This window comes from Rana temporaria, chromosome 6 (assembly GCF_905171775.1).
Source record: "Rana temporaria chromosome 6, aRanTem1.1, whole genome shotgun sequence".
NCBI lineage: Eukaryota > Metazoa > Chordata > Amphibia > Anura > Ranidae > Rana > Rana temporaria.
In genome coordinates, this window is record NC_053494.1 from 196,360,682 (window position 1) to 196,377,184 (window position 16,503).

The following is a 16,503-nucleotide window of genomic DNA, read 5'->3' on the forward strand; positions in this document are numbered from 1 at the left end:
TCGGCCGGCGTAAGCGCATGTAATTGAAAGTAGGCAGGTCGTGGGCGTGTTGTATTTAAATTAAGTGTGACCCCATGTGGATGCATGGCTGAACGAACGGCGCATGCGCGCGCATGCTCAGTATCACGTTGTATTTACGCCCAAAGATACGCCGGCTCAATGCCTGTGACGTGAAAGTATCCTACGCACAGCCCCATTCACGTACGACTTACGTAAACAACGTAAAAAGATACGCTTGTTCCGACGTCCATACCTTGCATGGGCCTAGAGACCTGCTTTATCTTTACGCCGGCGTATGTCTTAAGTAAACGGCGTAACTAATTGCGGCGGGCGTACTTATGTTCGTGAATCGGCGTATCTTGCTCATTTACATATTCAACGCGGAAATCAACGGAAGCGCCACCTAGCGGCCAGCGTAAATATGCACCCCAAGATACGACGGCGTAAGAGACTTACGCCGCTCGTATCCTGGCCAAATCAATGCGTAACTGATTCTATGAATCAGGCGCATAGATACGAAGGCGGCCATTCGGACTTACGACGGCGTATCTGGAGATACGCCGTCGTAAGTCTTTGAGAATCTGGGCCTAAGTTTTCATTTGAACATAAAAGTCAACAGCAACTTCATCTTGTGGGACAAAAGTACAAAGCGCCCATCAGTTTACGAGCAAACTAGCTTATACACAGTGGCTTTCTTTATTCACTGTTTATGATGCATTTTTAATCACAGGGCATAGCTGAGAAAGCACACATAAATATTTTACTAATTGCTGATGATAATAGAGTCTATTTATTATCCATCTCCGCAAATGAGCAAAAATGATCTACTCATTTCCCTCGCTAACTGGAAATACGGACGGCCAAAATCAATTCCGCACTGGTACGATGCTGCACTCTTTGCAGAAGACAAAAGATAATAATTACTTTGCTGGACAGACTTGACTGGAGCATAAATCAAAGAAAAGATAAAACTCCTGCCTATAATTAAATAAAAATTATGAAATTAACTTAGCCACTTGCTACATCTTAGTGCTTTTAATATTCCTATAGATAGGATTATTGATTGATGGTGTGTATATAACCTGTCATGGGGCTTGAATGCTATACAAATACAGACTGAAAATAGCTGTTCATTTCTTGTACGTTGTAATTTTCCGTGCATTCACAGAGCCCTCACGTTTTACGTAAGTATTAGGATAAGAGACTGTCTGGGGGACAAGACATTGTCTCGCGTCTTTCTTTACTTTTATCAGGAACACAGTTACAAGACACTGAAACTGTATTATAATCATAATAATACCATAATATAGGCATACCCCACTTTTAAGTACACAATGGGTTTATTTACTATCTCTGGAAAGTGTAAAATCAGGCTCACTTCTGCATAGAAACCAATGAGATGCCCAGTTTTATTACCAGGCTTATTTGAACAAGCTGGGGTTAGAAGCTCATTTGTTTCTATGCAGAAGTGAGCCTGATTTTGCACTTTCCAGCGATAGTAAATAAACCATTGTGTACTTAAAAGTGGGGCATAATAGTAAAAGGAATTACTTTGCATTTCTTTTAATTTGGGGAAAAATAGTCCTATATCCTGTGCAGAGCTACTATAACCACTTCCGCCCAGGAGGTTTGGCTGCCAAATGGCCAGGCCACTTTTTGCGATTCGGCACTGCATCACTTTAACCTCCCTGGCGGTATGATTATTTCAGAAAAAAGATGCTGAAAGCGGTACCATTATTTGCAAGGAAATTTGGCTTTTTTTACTGTAGGCCTGTAATTTTTAGGAATAACTCACTTAAATCTGACCAAACAAGAGTCTAGTAGGCATCCCGGGTATGACATTTTTTTAAAAACAAAATTATAAATTATAATATAATAAATAATTATAAATAATTATAACAAATAATAATATAATTCTAATAAAAATTATTCAATAATGTAATCAACTCAAAATCACTGAAATTTGCTCAGTTGCAGAATTGTCGCTGTCATTATTTTATTTTTTTATGACGAATTTCCCCACAAATCGCTATCGCACAATTCTGCAAGTGATTATAATTTATTATCGCTGTTTTCTAGCTGATCTAAAACCATTTTTAACATAAAGGGACACTTTTGGTTGCTATGGACAATCTACAGTTTGCAGGGAGAAAGAACAGTTTTTATTATATAAAAGTACATGCAGGACACTGGGCAGACCACTAGGGACAAGGGGGGTGAGTATTTTTTACATACAGTACTGTAATCTATAAGATTACAGTATACTGTATGTAATGTGTTTGCTTACCATTTTGAATTTGGCGCCGATCTCCGCCCCCGTGCGTCGTAACATCGCAGGGAATGGAGATCGGCGGCACAGGAGGACACTGTGTGAATCGAGCGAGGTCCCGCTCGCTCACACAGCACGGTGGCATCGCTGGATCCAGGAACAAGGTAAGCCAGCGCACGCTGCAGGCTCTGCATAGCTACCCCGAGCGTGACTCGGGGTTACCGATTTTGGCACAAAAAATCCACCCCGAGTCACGCTCGGGAATACCGCCAGGAGGGTTAACCACTTAAGACCCGGACCAAAATGCAGGTATCTTAGATACGTTACGCCGCTGTAACTTTGGGCGCAAGTTCCGTATGCAGAAAGAACCGCAGCGTAACGTATGTGTGGCGGCGTAAGCCCGCCTAATTCAATTGGGGATGTTGTGGACATGTATTATTTAAATTTAAGTTGACCCCGCGTTTTTGACGTTTTTTTTGAACGGCGCATGCGCCGTACGTGAAATATCCCAGTGTGCATTGCTCCAAAGTACGCCGCAAGGACGTATTGGATTTGACGTGAACGTAAATGACGTCCAGCCCTATTCGCGAACGACTTACGCAAATGACGTAAAATTTTCAAAACTCGGTGCGGGAACGACGTCAATACTTAACATTAGCTACGCCTCATATAGCAGGGGTAACTATACGCCGAAAAAAGCCTAACTTAAACGGCGTAAAAAAATGCGCCGGCGGGACGTACGTTTCTGAATCGGCGTAAACACCTAATTAGCATATTCCTTGCGTAACTATACGGAAGCGCCACCTAGCGGCCAGCGTAAATATGCAGCCTAAGATACGACGGTGTATACGACGATACTTACGCCGGTCGGATCTTAGGGAAATCTATGCGTAACTGATTCTCTGAATCAGGCGCATAGATACGACGGCCCGCACTCAGAGATACGACGGCGTATCCGGAGATATGCCGTCGTATCTTCTATCTGAATCCGGGCCCATGTGTTTACAAAATAGGGGATAGTTTTATTGCATTTTTATTAACAATTTTTTTTTTACTACTAATGGCGGCGATCAGCTATTTTTTTCGTGATCGCGACATTATGGCGGACACATGGGACAATGTTGACACATTTTTGGGACAACGTCCTTTTTTTCCCCACAAATAGAGCTTTCTTTTGATGGTATTTGATCACCTTTGCGGTTTTTATTTTGACAAATTTGAAAAAAAAGCAATATTTTGAAATTTTTGCTATAATAAATATCCTTAAAAAATATTTAAAAAAACGTTTTTTTCCCCCCAGTTTAGGCTCATATGTATTCTTCTACATATTTTTGGTAAAAAAATCTCAATAAACGTTTATTGATTGGTTTGCGCAAAAGTTAAAGTCTACAAAATAGGGGATAGATTTATGGCATTTTTATTCATATTTTATTTTTTTTACTAGTACAGTAGTGGCGGCGATCAGCAATTTTTATCATGACTGCGACATTATGGGGGGGGGTCTGATACTTAAGGGGGGTCTGAGAAGATTTTGTGAGTAATGCCGCGTACACACGGTAGGAATTTCCGGCAACAAATGTTCGATGTGAGCTTGCTGATGGAAAATCCGCCCGCATGTATGCTCCATCGGAATTTCCGACAACAAATATTTGAGAGCCGGTTCTCAATTTTTCCAACAACAACAGTTCTTGTCGCATGTGTACACAATTCAACGCACAAAAATCCTACGGGTGCTCGGAATCATTGAACTTAATTTTTTTTTGTAGTGTTGTACGTCACCACGTTCGGAATTTCCGACAACATTTGTGTGACCGTGTGTATGCAAGACAAGTTTGAGTCAACATCCATTTAAAAAAAATCCACAGTTTTGTTGTTGGAATGTCCGATCGTGTGTAAGGGAGGGAAAGGGCATTTCTGGATATCTCTTCATTCTGGCCTATGGGTAGTCAATGGTCTCGTCAAGAAAGAGGCCGCTGGCAGGGAGTGCAGAAAGTGAGAGAGTTGAAGTATTGGAAAATAACCCAGGTCGGAGAAGTCCGTGTCCAGCTACATCTTAGGCCCCGTACACACGACCGAGTTTCTCGGCAAAAACCAGCAAGAAACTTGCTGGGAGATATTTTTTTGCAGAGGAAACCTTTTCGTTGAGGAAACTGTCGATGAGCCAAAAAGAGAGCAAGTTCTCCATTTCCTCGACGGGAATGGAGAACCTTGCCTTGTCGAGTTCCTCGACAGCTTAACAAGAAACTCGACGAGGAAAACGATGTGTTTCGCCCGTCGAGTTCCTCGGTCATGTGTACGAGGCTTTAGTGGTGTAAACCAATAGGTTTAGATGCATAGTTGGCCCAGGGGCAAAAGGGAATGATTTTCAGGGCTCCACCCACTATCCTAAGAGGGATGTAAACCCCTATTTTCTGATGTATTGACCATGATACCCCAGTGGGCTGAAAACAGGCTCTATTGTTGTCACTGGTGTATATAATAGAGGACCATTAGTCAGAGTCTGCTGTGAGTAATATACTACTTAGAATGGTGAAGAAAGGGGGTTTAAGTGGCTTTGAACGTGGCATGGTTGTTGGTGCCAAACAGGCTGGTCTGAGTATTTAAAAAACTGCTGATTTACTGGGATTTTCACGCACAAGCGCCTCTAGGGTTTACATATAATGGTCCGAAAAAGAAAACATATCCAGTGAGCGGTAACTTTATAAGGTACACCTTGCTAGTACCGGTTTGGACCCCCTTTTCCCATCAGAACTGCCTTAATTATTGGCATAGATTCAACAAAGTGTTGGAAACATTCCTCAGAGATTTTGGTCATTGACATATGATAGCATCACGCAGTTACTGCAGATTTGTCGGCTGCACATCCATGATACAAATCTCCTATTCCACCACACCTCAAAGGTGTTCTAAATATTCCAAACACCATTACACCACCACCACCAGCTTAAACCGTTGATATAATGCAGGATGGATCTATGCTTTCATGTTGTTTATGCCAAATTCTGACCCGACCATCTGAATGTCGCAGCTGAAATCGAGACTCATGAGACCAGGCAACGTTTTTCCAATCTTCCATTGTCCAATTTAGGGGAGCCTGTGTGAGTTGTAGCCTTAGTTTCCTGTTCTTAGCTGACAGGAGTGGTCTTCTGCTGATGTAGCCCACCTGCTTCAAGGTTTGATGTGTTGTGTGCTCAGAGATTGTATTCTGCATACCTTGGTTGTAATGAGTGGTTATTTGAGTTGTAGTCAGAGTCTTCACCGAGGAATGCGACACCCTAACTACCCAGGCCTGCGGTGTGCCTTTGGCCTTGCTGGTCAGTATGCCTAAAAGTGGGCATACCCTGAAGTGATAATGAAGAAATAAATGATGAAAAAAGATGAAGTTAAAAAAGGGGGAACGGGTGGGTGGGTACCCAGAAACCCCACCGACACCGGAGATGAGAGGGGAGGAGGGATAAATAGCCCTCCGACTCCTCCTACAAATACAGGCTAGCCTGAGGCCAGCCTTCCCACTTATTGTTGCCTTTCTATCATCTTGAACCAGCCTGCCCATTCTCCTCTGACCTCTGACATCAACAAGGCATTTTCCTCCACACAACTGGATATTTTCTCTTTTTTGGACCATAATCTGTAAACCTGAGAGATGGTTGTGTGTGAAAATTCCAGTAGTTTTTCAAAATACTCAGACCAGCCCATCTGGCACCAACAACCATGTCACATTCAAAGTCACTTAAACCCCCTTTCTTCCCCATTCTAAAGCTCAGTTTGAACTTCAGCAATTTGTCTTCACCACGTCTAGATGCCTAAATGCATTGAGTTGCTGCCACGTGATTGGCTAATTAGCACATGTGTTATCAAGCAATTAAACTGGTGTACCTAACAAAGTGGCTGGTGAATGTATTTCAACCATAAAAAAGGCAGTTTGCCTGGGGTCCTACCTTAAGGTATACTATAACTCTTTATTTATCCATTTTAGCAAAGCCGTTAACATAGCTTTAAGGCAATATTTCAGTATAGGTCTGCTTTATACTTTCCTAAGAAAAATGAAATCAAAGAACGTAAGCTGTAAAATGTTGTGTTCTCACTAACATCATTTACATAGTTCATTTATATCCGTGTGAGGGGATTAATAAATCCTGTATTCAGGGTATAAACAGGGCCCATATAAATGCTAAGTAGATTTGCAGCTTGGAGCTTTGATTGAAAATCTTAATGGTAACACAGATTGCCTTTACAATCCTAAAGATCTAGTAAAAACAAGCCCCGCGTTCCCGAGCCCCAGCTGACAAATGGGAAACCGATGCTTGTGTATCAACGCTACCCTACAGACCTGGAAGCCGTTTCATTTAAAATCCAGGGCAGAATGTTTTTCAGGTTGAAATTTAAAAACTCACTTTCACCATTTACACATTTTCTTCCCTTGCTTTTTCCAGTATTTGGTCAACTTTCGTTCAGTTATTGTACAGACTAGTACTACACTTTGCATGTCTTGCGCTTGCCCACTTTTCTTTTTTCCCCTATTCCCAACACAGGTGTCTTCACACAGACTTGTATTTTTTTTTTATATTGAGTACGCTTATGTCTGACGGATAAGTGCATCCATGGGAAGGCCCCCCAATATCTATGCGAAAAAATAAAAACTTGCAATCCCAATCGCGTTCTACGATCTACCGACCAAAATCTGCTCCAGATACCCAAAGCCAGATACAAATCCAAAGGGGAAAGAAGATTTGCGTTCCAAGGCCCCAGGCTATGGAACGCTTTACCAACCAGCATTCGGTTGGAGGAGAACCACTTGGCCTTCAGAAGTAAGATCAAAACTCATCTCTTTTGATCTCAAAGGAGAAAGGAACAACGAGCGCCCAGAGGCGATTTAGTTCGCATGTGCTGTGCTATATCAGTTTTTTCACTCACTCACTCAGTATGTCTTACCAGGTCTGCAAGATAAGGCATTGCTCTAGACCAGGGGTCTAAAACTGCAGCCCGGGGGCAAGATGTGGCCCTTTGCTAGCCTTTATCTGGCCCTTGGGACACTATTCCTCCCACTGACACCAGCAGTGGGGCACTAGGTTTTCCACTGATACAAATGATGGGATACTATTCCTCCTACTAATACCAATAATAATAAAAATATCCCAAGCCCAGTATCAGTGAGAAAAAATATGGACTCAGGGTTAGAGGTCAGTAGGAGGAGTAGTGCCCCCTACTTCTCCTACTGACCGCCAACCCTGAGGCCATATTTTTTCTCACTGATAATGGGCTTGGGATATTTTTTACCCCTGCTGACCACAATTTGGCCCTCCCAAAGTCTGAAGGACAGTAGACTGGCCCTTTTTTTGAAAAGTTTGGAGACCCCTGCTCTAGACCAGGCTTTCTCAACCAGGGAGCCAAGGCACCTTGAGGTGCCTTCTAGATTCCTCAGGGGTGAATTGGCAAAATGCCTAAAAATTGCCCAAAAACTGGCAAGTGGATGAAGCCTGGCTTTTTAGTTACACAAAGCAACACGTTTTCATTATGCAGCCTTACAACTTTGGGCCCAGTGTGGTCCAGCTTCTAGCTTCCTAACAACCGATGATGCCATCGGTTGATAAGGAAGACATCAGGTGTCTGCACAGCATCCTTGTTGCCCTTACCTGCCCTTCTTCGTCAGTACTGGGGTCATGCTAGCTGTGTGAAAAGAGAAAGGCTGAAATACTGGTCAGTACCAGCGTGCAAAGTTATATTTGCATTAACCTCTTCAGTGCCGGACCATTTGGCTACCAAATAACCGGGCCACTTTTTGCGATTCGGCACTGCATCGCTTTAACTGACAATTGGCGTTGACATGCAACGTCCCTCTCAAACAAAATTGACTTCCTTTTTCCCCCACAAATAGAGCTTTCTTTTGGTGGTATTTTATCACCTCTGTAGTTTTTATTTTTTGCACTATAAACAAAAAAAAAAGCAAATTTTGAAAAAAAACAATATTTTTAACTTTTTGCTATAATAAATATCCCCCAAAAAATATATATAAAAAAACAAATTTGTTCCTCAGTTTAGGCCAATACGTATTATTCTACATATTTTTGTTAAAAATTGGTTTGATTGGTTTGATTGGTTTGTGCAAAAGTTATAGGCCCGGATTCAGATAGGAGTTACAACGGCGTAACGGAGGTCGTATCTATGCGACTGATTCGTAGAATCAGTTACGCATAGATTTCCCTAAGATCCGACCGGCGTAAGTCTCTTACACCGTCGTTCTTAGGCTGCATATTTACGCTGGCCGCTAGGTGGCGCTTCCGTAGATTTACGCAAGGAATATGCAAATTAGGTAGATACGCCGATTCAGAAACGTACGTGCGCCCGGCGCATTTTTTTACGTCGTTTACGTAAGGCTTTTTCCGGCGTAAAGTTACCCCTCATAAAGCAGGGGTAAGTCATGTTAAGTATGGACGTCGGAAACAACCGAACAGCATCGTATTTTACGTCGTTTGCGTAAGTCGTTCGCGAATAGGGCTGTACGTAAATTACGTTCACGTCGAAAGCATTGACAGTTTGCGGCGTAATTTGGAGCATGAGCACTTGGAAACGTTCACGAACGGCGCGTGCGCCATTCGAACACAGCATCAATTACGTGGGGTCTTGAGAGTTTTACATAAAACACGCCCACTACTAGCCACATTTGAATTAGGCGGGCTTACGCTGACACATTTACACTACGCCGCCGTAACTTAGGGCGCAAGTTCTTTCTGAATACGGAACTTGCGCCCTAAGTTACGGCGGCGTAGTGTATCTGAGATACGCTACGCCCGCCGAAAGATACGTAAATGTATCTGATTCCGGGCCATAGTGTCTACAAAATAGGGGATAGATTTATAGTATTTTTTTATCATTTTTTTTTTACTAGTAATGGTGGCGATCTGTGATTTTTAAGACATTATGGCGGACACATCGGACACTTTTGACGCTGTTTTGGGACCATTGCCATTTATAAAGCGATCAGTCCTATAAAAATTTACTGATTACTGTGTAAAAGACACTGGCAGTGAAGGTGTTACCCACTAGGGGGCGAGGAAGGGGTTAAGTGTGTCCTAGGGAGTGATTCTAACTGTGTGGGGGCTGGGCTACAAGCGACACAACAGTGATCACTGTTCCTGATGACAGGGAACAGTAGATCACTGTCCTGTCATAAGGCAGAACAGGGAAATGCCTTGTTTACATAGAGATCTCCCCGTTCTGCAGCTCCGTGACACGATCATGGGCACCCAGCGGACATCAAGTCCGCTGGACCCTCGGTCGCGCTCACGGAGCTTGCGGCGGGCGGGCTCGTGCGCCGCAAATGACGCATCTTAAAGGAGACCTATGGCTTGCTATGGGGGCACTTGTGCGTGCTCACTCTGGAACTGGCTCCGCGTCTGGTTCCGGCCCACCCCCTGCTACCTCCTCACTGGTTGTGAGAGCAGTGGGAGTCAAGGGCTCCTGCTACTCTCTCTGAGCCAAGATCCGCTGCCCTTGTGCACATTGCTGGATCTAGATTGGGCTCGGGTAAGTTTTAGGGGGACTGGGGGAGCTGCATATTGAGGGTTTTTTGCCTTCATACATAGAATGCAAGAAGGTTAAAACAAAAATCAGCCTTTAGAATCCCTTTAACTGCTGAATCCATGGCAATTTTGAAATGTGTGAGGGAGTTTTGAGCATTTCAGCAATGTTTGAAATAATTATAGTCTGATTGGAACATATGTTTGAAGGGAGTGAACCCATGAGCCTGTTGAAGTAGTTGCTGGGTTTCATGCAGAGAGCATGAACACCTGCAGTCTTGATTCATCACATCTTTTTTAGTGGTTGTTACCTTGCCAAGGTTTGTACTGTTAATTATGGCGTATGCCTTCATGTGTTTTTTTTTTTGGTATTCAAGTGCCTCTTTGGCATATACAGTGAGCATAGGCAATCAGGCTAATGTATATGTATTGTTCTTGTTCAATTATTTTTTATTATATAAGAATTGGCTGAAATTAGAGTATATAATAGTAACGTGCCAAAGACATGAACATGTAAACATGTATACATGAGAACAGTACGCCAACCTACAAAATATTGTAAAGTTCAGGAAAAAAAGGAGGTATGAAATAATGAGAATGGGCCAGATTCACAAAAGAGATACGACGGCGTATCTCCTGATACGCCGTCGTATCTCTCTGATCCGCCCGTCCTAACTATGCGGCTGATTCATGGAATCAGTTACGCATAGATAGCCCTAAGATCCGACAGGTGTAATTGACTTACACTGTCGGATCTTAGGATGCAATTCTATGCCGGCAGCTAGGTGGCGAGGCCATTGCGGTCAGCGTAGAATATGCAAATGACTAGTTACGGCGATCCACGAACGTCCGCGTTACCCGTCGCTCTAACTTTACGACGTTTCCGTCGAGATACGCGTCTTAAAATTAGGGCTGAGCCCTAGGTGTTCTAAGCCATGTTAAGTATGGCCGTCGTTCCCGCGTCGAAATTTAAAAAATCACGTCGTTTGCGTAAGTCGTCCGTGAATGCAGCTGGACGCCATTTACGTTAACTTCTAAACAAATGACGTCCGTGCGACGTCATTTAGCGCAATGCACGTCGGGTAATTAACCCGGTGGAGAATGCGCAGTACGCTCGGCGCGGAAATGTGCCTAATTTAAATGGTGCCCGCCCCATTTGAATTAGGCGGGCTTGCGCCGAGCGCATTTACGTTACACCGCCGCAAGTTTACAGGTAAGAGCTTTGTGAATCAGGCACTTATGCTGTAAACCTGCGGCGGTGTAACGTAAATGGGATACATTACGCCGCCGCGGAGTAACGTAAATCTCTGTGAATCTGGCCCAATGTGTATGAGGGATTGGTAGTACCCCAAAACCAGGGCAAAGTGGAAAAAAGGTGAGATAATAATAATATAATATAAATTACCTTCTTTCTATACAACAAGCTGTTCCCTTTGAATAATAAGGGAATAATAATTATTATTATACGCGATTTATATAGCGCCAACAGCTTATGCAGCGCTTTACAATGTATAGGGGGGACAGCACAACTACTGTGCAGTTCAATACAAAAGGTACAGGAGGGCCCTTAACGTAGAGCTTACATTCTAAAGGTCTAAAGGGAAGGGGTGGTGGTACAAAAGGTAATAGCTGCGGAGAATGATTTGATGGGGGAAAAGTGCGCTAAACCGATAACAGGTGACAGATGTTGTATCAGCAAATCTGCATTAAGCACATTAAAGGCAAAGGATGGAGCTGTAAAGTCACAATGGTACTATCTTGGTATACCTAAAGTAGGCAATGAGATTGTATAAACTGGAGGTTAAGTACGGTAACTCACCGCTACTAAATGGTATAGTCAGGTTTGATGAACGGGAGAATCACAAATTATAAAAATATGCCTAAAAAGTTATATGTTTATAACTTATGGGCCAAAAATCTGGGGCTTCTGTAGTTGGGTGGAGGTCGGAAAAAAAGAGAGAAAGTTGGAACTGGAAAGAAAGAAGTAGTAGCATCTATTATGGCATAGATCATTGCTTGGGTGACTCTGGGCCAGATTCACAGAAGAAGTACGCCGGCGTATCTACTGATACTCCGGCGTACTTTCAAATTTGCCGCGACGTATCTTTAGTTTGAATCCTCAAACCAAGATACGACGGCTTCTGGCTTCGATACGACAGGCGTACGGCTTCGTACGCCTTTGGATCGTAGGTGCAATACTTCGGCGCCCGCTGGGTGGAGTTTGCTTAGTTTTCCGCGTTGGGTATGCTAATTAGCTTTTTCCGTCGATCCACGAAGGTACGCGCGGCCGTCTCATTCTCTTACGTCGTCTGTAGTCGGCTTTTCCCGGCGTATAGTTAAAGCTGCTATTTTGTGGCGTATAGATAGACTTAAAGTATGGCCGTCGTTCCCGCGTCGAATTTTACATTTTTTTTTTTTGGCGTAAGTCGTCCGTGAATAGGAAAGGACGTAACTCGCGTCTAAGTTCAAAAAATGACGTCGGTGCGACGTCATTTCGCACAAAGCATGGCGGGAAATTTTAAAACGGAGCATGCGCAGTTCAATCGGCGCAGGGACGCGCTTCATTTAAATGAATCACGCCCCCTACCCGCTCAATTTGAAATACGCGCCGAGAGATACACTACGCCGCCGTAACTTACGGCGCAAAATCTTCCTGGATTCGACTTAGAGCCAGGTAAGATACGGCGGCGTAGCGTATCTCTGATACGCTGCGCCAGGGCAATTCTATGTGAATCGGGCCCAATATGTTTAGATGCCACTATGCATATGTTGGGGGATTTTGAGGATTTTGAAAAAAATTTTTTTTTATATATACATATTTTTTTGGGAATATCTATTAAAGCAAAAAGTAAAAAATAGTGCTTTTTTTTCAAAATTGTCGCTCTATTTTTGTTTATAGTGCAAAAAATAAAAACCGAACAGGTGATAAAATACCACCAAAAGAAAGCTCTATTTGTGGGAAAAAAGGGCGTCAGTTTTGTTTGGGAGCCACGTCGCAGGACCTCACAATTGTCAGTTAAAAGTGACGCAGTGCCGAATCGCCAAATGTACTCTGGTCATTTGGCAGCCAAATTCTCTGGGGCTGAAGTGGTTGAAGAGGCTGTCAAACTTTTCAGGAAATATCCTGCTTGAAATCCCTACCAATTATCTATTTTAGCTGAGCATCGATATTGTCTGTGTTCATGAATGTGCAGGGCAACCATTCATAAAATAAATACATTTCCTACGACAAGCAAAAAAAGTCTATTATGCCGCGTACACATGAACGTTTTTCGGGTTCTAAAAAATGACGTGGTTTTTTTATGTCATTAAAAACGATTGTGTGTGGGCTCCAGAGCATTTTTCACGATCTAAAAAATGGGCATTAAAAATTTCTAACATGCTCTATTTTTTCACGACATTTTTAACGTTGTCGTTTTTAAGGTTGTAAAAAATGGTCGTGTGTAGGCTGTAACGACGTGAAAACCCCACGCATGCTCAGAAGCAAGTTATGAGATGGGAGCGCTCGTTCTGGTAAAACTACCGTTCGTAATGGAGTAAGCACATTCATCACGCAGTAACAGACAGAAAAGCACGAATCGTCTTTTACTAACACGGAATCAGCTAAAGCAGCCCAAAGGCAGGCGTCATCTGCATGGAACTTCCCCTTTATAGTGCCGTCATACGTGTTGTACGTCACCGCGCTTTGCTAGAGCATTTTTTTCCCACGATCGTGTGTAGGCAAAGCCGTTTTAATGATCGGGTTGAAAAAAACGTAGTTTTTTCTAGACCCTTAAAAACATCATTTTTTAGAACCCAAAAAACGGTTGTGTGTACGCGGCATTAGCCTCAAGCAGTAATAGGCTGAGAACTTCTCAAAGTAAAAGAATGGATTGGCGGGATTCTGGCCATACACTTTATCGATAGGAAACCTGAATAATGGGAGCAGTGAAAAGCCTTTTAATTTTTATGAGCCTACTTTATTAGAAAGCCTACTTTTTTCTTACAACATAATTCCTTTAAAATGACTTGGCTGTCACACCAAACATCTTGCAAAAGCAGTTCCCTGCGAAAGAAGACATGGCGCACACACCTCTCTTGTGGTCTTTTGTGTCCCCTCCATTCCAGTGCTGTGGCTTCTATTAAATTGTTTGCTGTTTTTTCCTAAGTTTAGCCCTAGCAATCTATTATTATACTTCCAGTTTAACTACCTAGTGTGTAAAGGAGACATGTGACATATTTCTCTGTATTTATTCAGGTGTCAATTAATCATAGCAGCTACAAACAGTGAATATTGCTGACTTTGCAGTTTCTACATCCATGAATTTTAAATTGCAATTATTTGCAACATATTTTCAAAGTGTGCCATACGAATACCATATTGTTTATATATATATATATATATTTTTTTTTCCAATTTCTTTTTGTGATTTATTAAGTCTGACGTTTGCAAAAATTACCTCCTTGCGTAAACAGTCTTATGATTGTATATAAGTTTAATACAGGAATCAAGGTGCATAAAGATACCTGTTACAAATAAAAGGGCCAGTCCTCCTGAAAGTGATGGCTATTTTAAGTCTAATGTGCTGAACCCAAGTTTTTTTTTTTCTTCTTAAAAAATAGGTGCAGGTACTTCCCCTCTCCCCCCAAGTCACCAGTTGCCCTTCCCTCACCCATCTCCGAACACCTTCCATTATCTCTGCCCCATACCCTCCTCTCAGTACTGCCCCTTTTAGAGCCCTTTCACACTGTGCCGCTCATAGCGTCGTCGGTAAAACCTTGCTATTTTTACCACAGACGATATGGGCGGATTTGCGGTGCATTTCGGCTACTAGCGGGGCGCATTTACCATGCTTTGCCGGCGGTATAGCCGTGGTGCCATGGGCGTCCGCTCCATAGGGCAAGGGGGGGCAATTGACCCCCCCTGGAAAAATCGAGAAGGGCCAGATCCTGGGCCGGATGTCACACAGGCACAGTGAGCTGAGTGAATCCGCCTCCCCCACCTGCTGTGCTTGTGTCGCGCTGATGGCTGATCTGAGGTACTGAATGAGATGGGGAGGGGGGTCTGTCTGTGCTCAAGGGGGGGGTTTGTGCTGAATGGGGGTCAATCTGTGCTGAAGGGGGGGTCTGTACTGAAGGGGGGTATGTGCTGAAGGGGGGTCCATCTGTGCTTAAGGGGGGGTCTGTGCTTAAAGGGGGTCCATCTGTGCTGAAGGGGGGTCTGTGCTGAAAGAGGGGTCTGTGTGGAATGGGGGGGTCTGTGCTGAAGGAGGGGTCCACCTGTGTTGAATGAAGGGGTCTGTGCAGAATGGGGGGGTCTGTGCTGAAGGGGGGGTCCATCTGTGCTGAATGGACAGGTCTGTGCTGAAGGGGGGGTCCATCTTTTCTGAAGGGGGGTCTGTACATTCTCTAGGCTATATTTATATGGGCATGGAGTGAAGCTGAATTATCTCAAGAGCTATATCACACTGCCGCGTTATCGATAAAGTGCCGCTAAAAAGCGGCGCTTTACCATTGTTTTAGCTACGCTATTTGGCCGCTAGCGAAGTGCCCCCCCCCCCTGAAAAAAATTCAGCGGACGCCCATGCGTGGTGCCCATTCATTTCAATGGTTTTCAATTGTTTTTTTGTACAATTCTCCTTTAAGGGGGCGTGGCAGGGGATGTGTCCTATGCCTACATACTTTTGCAGATAGGTGTTCCTCATTCCCATCTCAAAAAGTTGGGAAGTACCGTATTTTCCGGAGTATAAGACGACTTTCTAACCCCTTAAAATCTTCTTACTGTAAAAGTTGGGGGTCGTCTTATACGCCGGTAACCTAACATCCTTACCTTATCCTAAGACATGTAGAATCGCGGTCGTACGTTTTTTCAAAAGCCGCGCCTCCTACGTCTTCTGTTCCGTGATAGGCGGAACACTCAGCTTCCCAGGAGACACTGTGTTTAGTGTCCGCCTATCACGGAGGCCCTCTCGTTCTGTGTTTAGTGTCCGCCTATCACGGAGGCCCTCTCGTCCTCGGATGAGCGGGCCTCTGTGATAGGCAAACACTGAACACAGTGCCTCTTGGGAAGCTGACTGTTCCGCCTATCATGGAACAGAAGACGTAGGAGGCGCGGCTTTTGAAAAAACGTACAGTACGGCCGCGATTCTGCATGTCTAACAATATGGTAAGGGCACAGCGAGTCTGGCATACAGCTGGCATGTAATGGGGCACAGTCTGGCATGTAATGGGGCACAGTCTGGCATGTAATGGGGCACAGTCTGGCATGTAATGGGGAACAGTCTGGCATGTAATGGGGCACAGTCTGGCATGTAATGGGGTACAGTCTGGCATGTAATGGGGCACAGTCTGGCATGTAATGGGGCACAGTCTGACATGTAATGGGGCATAGTCTTGCATGTAATGGGGCACAGTCTTGCATGTAATGGGGCACAGTCTGGCATGTAATGGGGCACAGTCTGGCATGTAGTGGCACAGTCTGGCATGTAATGGTGGCACCGTGAGGCGAGGGATGACTAGTAGGAAGGGGGTAGTCTTATATGGCAAGTATATCCCAAAACCAACCTTTTGGCTGGAAAATTAGGGGGTCGTCTTATACGCCGGCAAATACGGTATGTCTGTGTATCATCCAGGGGTGTTCACTTCATTGGGTATATGTGAGGGTTTTCATCCACTTTAACCTACCTGAAAAAAAAACCTTGTACAGCAGCACTTCATTTTTTTTTTTTTTTTTTAATA